The sequence below is a fragment of the Halichoeres trimaculatus genome, unplaced genomic scaffold (genome assembly GCF_033239565.1).
Source record: "Halichoeres trimaculatus isolate MK-OKI-2021-1 unplaced genomic scaffold, fHalTri1.1 fHalTri1_scaffold_6, whole genome shotgun sequence".
Lineage (NCBI taxonomy): Eukaryota > Metazoa > Chordata > Actinopteri > Labriformes > Labridae > Halichoeres > Halichoeres trimaculatus.
In genome coordinates this window covers 34,912,073-34,919,572 of record NW_027437184.1, presented here as the reverse complement: position 1 = coordinate 34,919,572, position 7,500 = coordinate 34,912,073, and the positions used below count along the sequence as shown (strand labels likewise).

Below are 7,500 nucleotides of genomic sequence, written 5' to 3'. Positions count from 1 at the left end.
GAGCGACTGGCTCTCACCAGCTCTTGTACTACTGATGACGTGTGAAAGAGTTGGCCGACAGCTGGAATGTGTTTGTGGAGGTTCTCAGTATCCAGTGCCGGGGATGTAGCTCAGTGGTAGAGCGCATGCTTCGCATGTATGAGGTCCTGGGTTCAATCCCCAGCATCTCCAAAGACTGTTCTCTTGATGGCACGGTGGCAAGCCCAAGACTGTGTGGCGGCCAGAATTGAACACTTGAAGTCGGTCTAAAATGACCAACAGCCCAAATGGAGGGTGTTTTCAGAAACAAAAAAGGGAGCCTTCTTGGTGCGCTGAGGGCTCTCTGTAACTGCCGCAAGTCACATGACTGGCTTCCAGTTCAGCTCAACACTCTCTCTCACCAGTGAAAGGCATTATGCTACTTGGGGCACTACTTGACACCTCATACAGACCTGGAATGGAAAAGAAAAACTTATGTTGAGCATAGACAAAGTACCAGAGTGGTTGTTGTGGCCGTACCCGCCAGTCTCTGGACTGCCTCCGAGGTCCTAACACGTCCAGACGTGTTCCTAACACATCCGAACAGGTCCGAACACATTCCTAACGAGATCAAAGACTTTCACACAGGTCCGAACACAGGTCCGAACACAGTTCCTAACAAATCCGAACACAGCTCCTAAGGTCCGAACGAGCATGCCGGGTCACGTGACGTAAACATAGGGGCGCGGTTATTTCTTTAGATTGGCGGCCATCTTTCTCTCCGCATCAGAACGTCCGAGACTCAGCGTAGGAAAAGGTTTGGAAACTTGATAAATATTCGTAAAAGCAACGCTAAGTATACGCCGACGATTAAAATGTGTGACAAAACAATCTGTGATTCAATTTTCCGTCCTGTCAACACTTTATGCAGCTTGTATTTAAACTTTCTTGTTAAGTAGCCGCTTTTCTAACCGAGTTTCTGCCTGTATTAGCGTAACTGTCCATGCTAACTGTGTGGCGACGGTAGTGATATGAGAGATTTAATAAGACCAATGTGACTTGTTTATTTGTTTATTTGCTGTATAAACTCTGCCGATTTCTTGGGAAGACCTTATGATGACAAAGAATTGTGCCAAGTGTCATTGTAAGTCAGTGGAATAGTAATTTATCGGCTGTCTGTGTCGTTTTCACTCCTCCGTAAATGGAGCCTGGTTATGTATGTATGTATGTGTGTGTGTGTGTGTGTGTGTGTGTGTGTGTGTGTGTGTGTGTGTGTGTTTTTATTTTATTTTTTTATTGTTTTTGCCAGTTGCTTAATTGAGCCAAGTATTATTTTTTGTCAGTAAAACAGTATTTTTACACCTGTCTGTGTAAAATAATAAAACCACAACAACAACAATTATAATGATAATAATAATAAAAATAATAATAATAATAATAATAATAATAATAATAATAATACTCATGTCATTAATGCACCTGAACATGGCAGCTATTTTGCACCTTATTTTGTACGGTATAATTTCACTACATTCCCTCTTGCACTCTATTCTTATTACTTACTATATCATACTTTATTTTTCTTTTTTGCACCTTACTTTTATTATTTTATTATATTTTTATCTTATTGTATTTTGTTTTATTTCTTATCTTATTTTACTTCACTTATTTTTCAGCTGTACTTAATCATACTTCTCTCACACTCTTTTGCACTGACTGAAAGGCTTTTGCAATTTTGTTGTACTTGTTGCAATGACAAATCATGTTCTATTCTATTCTATTCTATTCTAATGTTTGCAGATGACTAAGACAGGGAAGCCAGATAGCTACTGGAGGGACATATGCAAAAAATATGCCCAGCGCCAATACAATTTTACAACTGGAAAACGTCCAGGGGCCAAGAAATGGAAGGAGGCCTTGGAAAAAATAGATGCCTGCCCCCTGCAGAACCATAAAAAGGATCTGTTTGGCAGAAGCCTACAATGCTCCTGTGGGTTCCATAAGGTAGGTGAAATTTTTACTAAGTCAAGATGGGTCACTGTAGTATGTGAGTTTATTTACTGTACAATATATATGCCGAATTCTGGAGAAATACAGTTGTGTAGGATTCTTCTTGCATGTGGAATGGCCCCCTTTTTGTACTTTCTCCCTAGTCAGCAGGTCTGCCATCAGTTGCTGGCTCCAGTGAGGCAGGAGAAGTTGAGACGGAGGCAGGGCAAGTCCGAGTCGGCACGGACGTAGAGAGGGGAGACACAGAGGCAAGGAGAGGAGAAACAGAGGCGAGGAGAGGAGACACAGAGGCAAGGAGAGGAGAAACAGAGGCGAGGAGAGGAGAAACAGAGGCGAGGAGAGGAGAAACAGAGGCGAGGAGAGGAGAAACAGAGGCGAGGAGAGGAGAAACAGAGGCGAGGAGAGGAGACACAGATGCAAAGAGAGGAGAAACAGAGGCAGGGAGAGGAGACACAGAGTCAAGGAAAGGAGACACAGAGACAGGGAGAGGAGACACAGATGCAAGGAGAGGAGACACAGAGGCAAGGGCAGTCCAAGACAACACAGAGACAGGAGTATCAGTGGCAAGACAGGGAGTTCAGTGCTATAAGTGCAACAAGCTTGTGGAGGGAGAAAAATTCTCTCAACACCTCTCTGACTTCCATACAGATGAGATGTGTGACACCTGTGGGGCAAAGGTGCAGGGCAGTGTTGGCCTTTTGGACCACATAGAACGGGCTCACTATTCAGCATTTATAATACCATCACCGCGGAAACCAACGCCATCACCGCAAAGGCCAACACCACCACCACCAAAGTCAGTGCCATCTCTGCGGCCTTCTACAAGTAGCTCTGCCACAGCACACTGCTCAGCAACTCCACTTCAACCAAGGTCAGTTAATTGGAAAAGTTTTCTACCTGAACAGTTCCGTAAAGTCATCCAGGAAGCAGACCAGGTGTGGATTTCAAAGTGCCTTTATGAGCCTTCAGGCAAGCTCAAAAACAAAATCAAGGCATGCTGGTTTCACCCACCACTGGAGCCCAAACCATCTCCTCCTGAGCCTGGGTGGTACTACCGGCAGAGGATGTTCATCTGGGCACCAATGAGGATGTGGGGGATTCCACTTAAATGTCCACAGTGTTCCCGGAAAATGAATAGCTCCGGGATATATAGAAAGGTCAGGGAGGTGATTGATGTGGATAGCCGCTATTACCTGGTGGGAGGGGACTATCCACGTTGCAGCAAGTGCTCTCAGCTGATCTGTCCATGGAGCCAGGATATGCTCTCCCAGCTGGATGTGGCACACAGGAGCCTGTTCCCCGCTGTCCTCACAACACAGCTGGCTCTGGACAGAAAGTGTATCACTTTCCTGAAGCCGAGGACCAACGGTAACAGTTCCTCATACCTCCAGTCAGTAATAGAGGAAGCGCACAGTGAGGAGTGGGCACGACAGACCATCCGCTACCTGTCTGACTGTGAGCGCCATATGAAGATGGCTACTTTTGTCCCCTCTGCAGCTGTCCATAATCCTCCACCACCCTTCAGGCCCCTTCCACTTGCACAGTGGTTTGAGACTGTCCACTCCAACGACATCCTCAGCCATCTGGATGAGATGAAGGGTGTCATCACTTCTACCTATGGTAGAATTCTTAAGATGGATTCAACAAAGAAGGTGAGGGTTTCAAAAGTAAATAAAAAGAAAACCGAAAATGTCTAATTACAACAAAGCAGGAAATGGGTTTAGCTGTTAGTAGGGCATTGTCTTTAGTTTGCGTTTAAAAGTAGTGTTTGTGTTACAGATCACGAAAAAGCTGGCTGGTGGCATAGCTGACAGCGCTGCATGGATGACCAACATCAGCAACGAGTTTGGCCAGGTTTTAAACTCTGTTCTGACAACGGGTGAAGGTGCAGGGTTAGAAGAGTTGTGCCAAGGCATCGTCACTCGCTACAAGACTGCGGGCCAAGCTGAACCTGAGGTCATCTATGTCGACCGGGACTGCTGCAGCCAGTCAGGTGGGTGAAAATTGCTTCTTTATTTGCTTCTTTTAATATACATGTGAAAAACCATGTTCCACAAGCACTCATGCACACAAACACAGACACACGCACACCCACACACTGTCAGAGCCATTTGTATAAAATGTGTTTATTTGTATTTCTGTCACACTCTCAGGTGTTGTGGTCTATATAATTATCAATGGTTGTTTTTCTCAGGTGTGTGTCCAGTCCTTAAACTGTTTCACCCTTGGAAGTCTGCAGTGCGCTTGGACAGCTTCCATTTTATGAGACGGTTTAACTGTGGCCTCACTACAGAACACCATCCTCTGTACGGTACCTTTTGCGCCAAGCTTTCCTCTTGCATCTTTGAATGGGACCAGGAGGATGTGCAACGCCTGAAGGAAGCCAAGAGAGCAGAGTGGAAGAGCAGCCACAGTGGACATGCTCCTACTGAGGAGCAGCTCATGGCCACCATCAGCCCAGGGGAACTGAAGAGGCACTGCAGGAGGAGGACACGTGGAGTGGAGGCGATACGGAGCATGATTTCAGGGCTACTTGAATCAATGTGGGAGCTCACAGACACCACAGGGCTGCATCTGGTGAGCCATGACAGCATGCGCCACGTGTGGGAGGTGCAGCAGAAGCATCTGGAGTGTCTTCAAGACCCTGCAGGTGTTATACTATACACAAAGGTGGGGACACTCCAGAAGGGCGGCAGAGAGCTGGACATTCTCAGGTGTGGTAGGGGGTCCTCTTCCCTGGAGAGCTTTCACCGTCACCAGTGTGCTTTCATCCCAGGTACATCCACATCAAGTTTCTATGTTATGACAGATAATGTGTCAAGATAACACAGTTACCTCTGTCCTGTATTCATCTGTATTTACTTTACTATAATTAGCTCAACAGATGATTTTGTTTCTTAGGCTGGCGCTGCAATGCAATGCACATGCAAATGTACATGCTGGAGGGAGCATCAAGGTGGAACATTGGCCGGGCTAAGGAGGCAGTTGCTGTGGAGGGGGCCTCAACCCTCAGAACCTTCAATGTCCAGCTGATTTCTCACCTCAACAGCATGAGCCAGCGGGTCCTTAGCTGTGATCTGGTTCCAGAGTTCACTCCACCTGGGAAACCAACTGGTAAGAGAGACTGGTAGACAAGAGTATTATATCCCCTCCGCTCAGAGGACATGCATTTCTTGGGTGCAAAGATTGTGCTGTACATGTAGGAGATGGATGGATGTGTGTGTATGTATTTACTGTATGTATATCCTTTGTTCATCTTTGTGTTACAGGGGAGCGCATTGCTGTGGAGTATTTATTGGCCCAGACCAATAGAGGTGATCTGCTTGCTCCAAAGCAGATGCCTGAAATCACCTCTCAGGTGCTTGAGGAGGAAGAGGATGAGCCAGATGCTACTGTGTGCATGCCAGGTGACCTTTGGGCAGGTGATCCTTGGGATGAGGGTATGCCTGATACTGCACGCTGCCTGTCAGCTGAGCTTGGGGCTGGTGATCCTGATCCTCCAAGTGCTGCAGAAGACCAGGTGTTGTTGGAGGGTGACACTGAACCCGGACCACTCGTCACAGAGGTCAATAACACTTTCTTTAACACTGTACTCAAAAACATTATATTTAACTGGAGTAAATCTGGTTACATTTTAATAAGATAAATGAACATAAAATTAGCATTGCTCATATAATTAGAAACAAGACTGTAAATTTATTTACTTTTCTCATTTTTTCACATCACTTTTTAGACCAGCCAATGTGACTCAAGAGGCATTGTGGGATGGGAAGCAGTTGATGCCCTGGCAGCCTACCTAGTTGGCTTAAACCGGACAATCACTGCCTTGTCAGCTAAGGAGGAGGCAGATATAGTCCACCTGTACACAGCTCTCCATGCCATGGACAAAGCACCTTCAAGGTAAAAAACAATAATCATTTTGTACACTATGATTAAACAAACATTCCATGGAACAATGAAGCTGATGGATGTCTCTTTCACCATTTAGGTACACCCAGAAGGCTAGAAAGAAAGGGGGTGTGTCAGGAGGGCCGTGGAGAGCACCCAGGAAGCCGAGTGGCTCTGCTCCTGGACAGCAGGCGGCAGAGAGGTGCTTGACCTAGATTTGCTATCATTTTGGTTCAATACAAATCATTGAATAAGAGACAGCACTTGTCATTGTGAAAATTATTTATAAAGTGCAAATGATTTTATTGAAATCCCTGTTAACATTGTCACCTGGTTCTACATGACTTTGCATCCTTGTTCACAGTCCAGATCATATCGTCTTTCTCTCCCACAGACTATACATGACTCACGGCCAAGCAGCCCAGGACCCTGAAGTACACAGGGTCAGTGAGTGTGTTTGCCTCAGACTTTTAAAAGAGTTTGACCAAGCACGCAACAGGCCAAAGGACACAAAGGGGAGAAACATGCCCATCCCTCAGTCGATTGTCAGCGTCTACGGCCACATCAAACAGCTGCTGGAAGACAGCAGGGCTGTCCTGAACCAGACCAACTTGGTTCTAGTGCCAGTCAACAACACCACAGTGTCTTCATGGTGTGTTATTTCAGTTACCTTTCTCAGAGAGATTAGACATATTATAAAGATTTCATCTCAAGAAAAACCTCAGGGGAGAGGCTCACATGTGTAAAATAATGAATGTTTGTCTTGCAGGCTGCTTAGAAGGGACAAGAGGAAGGACAGGGACATGCTGCTGCAAGGCACTGTACTTCCTGAACAGCTGCACCTGGCCAGAGAGTCTCTCCCTGCAGTGAATACACTTCCAGCTGCCCCTGTGCAGCTTGCACATGAACCAATGAAATTTGAGGAGCCAGAAAACCATGAGGGGGAAGCTTTCCCCCGCCAGCGCGCTCTGGCGACAAACAAGGCTGTTTGCTATCCGCCATTTTCACCCTCTCCATTTGCCCCACAATTCCAGCAAGCTCCTCCATTCCAGCATTTTCCTCCATTCCAGCAAGCTCCTCCGTTCCAGCACTTTCCTCCGTTCCAGCACTTTCCTCCATTCCAGCACTGTCCTCTGCCCCAGCAAGCTCCTCTGCCCCAGCAGTTTCCTCTTCCCCAGCAAGCTCCTTCTCACCAGCAGTTTCCTCTTCCCCAGCAAGCTCCTCTGCCCCAGCAAGCTCCTCTGCCCCAGCAAGCTCCTCTGCCCCAGCAAGCTCCTCTGCCCCAGCAGTTTCCTCTTCCCCAGCAAGCTCCTCTGCCCCAGCAAGCTCCTTCTCACCAGCAATCTTGCCTTCCACCTCAGCCAAGGCAACGTGCCTGGAGACTGCATAAAGCTGCTCAGGAGGATCAGGAGCTAGTGGCAAGGGGGGAACCACCACGAAAAAGGCTGGCAAAGGAACAGTACCACTACAGCTGCAAGGAGTGTGGCCAGGCAAAAAATAAATGGACTGGACACACCCAGCTGAAGGGGCGGTGGTACTGTCCTGCCTCAGGACTGACATTGGATCAGTGGAAGAACAGTTTGTAACAGCTGCTTTCATTGTTTCTTTGTTGCCAGCTGTGGCAAAAAAAATATATCAGGGATT

General features: G+C 46.9%; 1 non-coding gene across 1 annotated transcript; it reads left to right on the top strand.

Moving 5' to 3' along the window:
* Nucleotides 1-99: 99 nt before the first annotated feature.
* On the top strand, nucleotides 100-171 carry trnaa-cgc (transfer RNA alanine (anticodon CGC)). Its single transcript has one exon. It is a non-coding gene; the product is annotated as a tRNA-Ala (tRNA).
* Nucleotides 172-7,500: the final 7,329 nt, after the last annotated feature.